Source organism: Ursus arctos, unplaced genomic scaffold (genome assembly GCF_023065955.2).
Source record: "Ursus arctos isolate Adak ecotype North America unplaced genomic scaffold, UrsArc2.0 scaffold_6, whole genome shotgun sequence".
Classification (NCBI taxonomy): domain Eukaryota; kingdom Metazoa; phylum Chordata; class Mammalia; order Carnivora; family Ursidae; genus Ursus; species Ursus arctos.
The window spans coordinates 26,420,267-26,420,786 of NW_026623078.1; the positions used below are offsets into that span (position 1 = coordinate 26,420,267).

Consider the following 520-nt stretch of genomic DNA (forward strand, 5'->3'; position numbering starts at 1 on the left):
GCTTTTGAGAATGCATTTCCATACAGAATGTGTGTCACTGAATTCAGTTAACAAAAGGAGAGAATTATACAAAGTAGTAGACAAGAAAGTTTAACTATCAGTCAACATGAGAATTCTAAAATCACCGAGGGAAAGCCGAGAACAAAAATCTAAATAGCAAGCTTTGTACATTCATTTCTTTAGTTTTTAGTTACAGTTAGTCGTGCTGGCTTCTGCAGCACAGACACTAAAATTGGAATGATACAGAGAAGGTTCATGTGACCCCTGTGTGAGGATGACATGTAAATTCATAAAGTGTTCCATATTTAGTTAGTCATATACTTTCCAATTATGTATATATGTAGACATTACACATTTAATGATTTCTTTTATTTATATATTGTTTTGCAAAATGCAAAGCACATTCAAGATTTTATTTATTTATTTGACAGAGAGACAGCCAGCGAGAGAGGGAGCACAAGCAGGGGGAGTGGAAGAGGAAGAAGCAGGCTTCCAGCAGAGAAGCCTGATGCGGGGCTCG

General features: G+C 36.7%; 1 non-coding gene across 1 annotated transcript; it reads left to right on the forward strand.

Moving 5' to 3' along the window:
- The first annotated feature begins 202 nt into the window (after positions 1–202).
- Positions 203–309, forward strand: LOC113253101 (U6 spliceosomal RNA). Its single transcript, XR_003315242.1, has one exon. It is a non-coding gene; the product is annotated as a U6 spliceosomal RNA (small nuclear RNA).
- Positions 310–520: the final 211 nt, after the last annotated feature.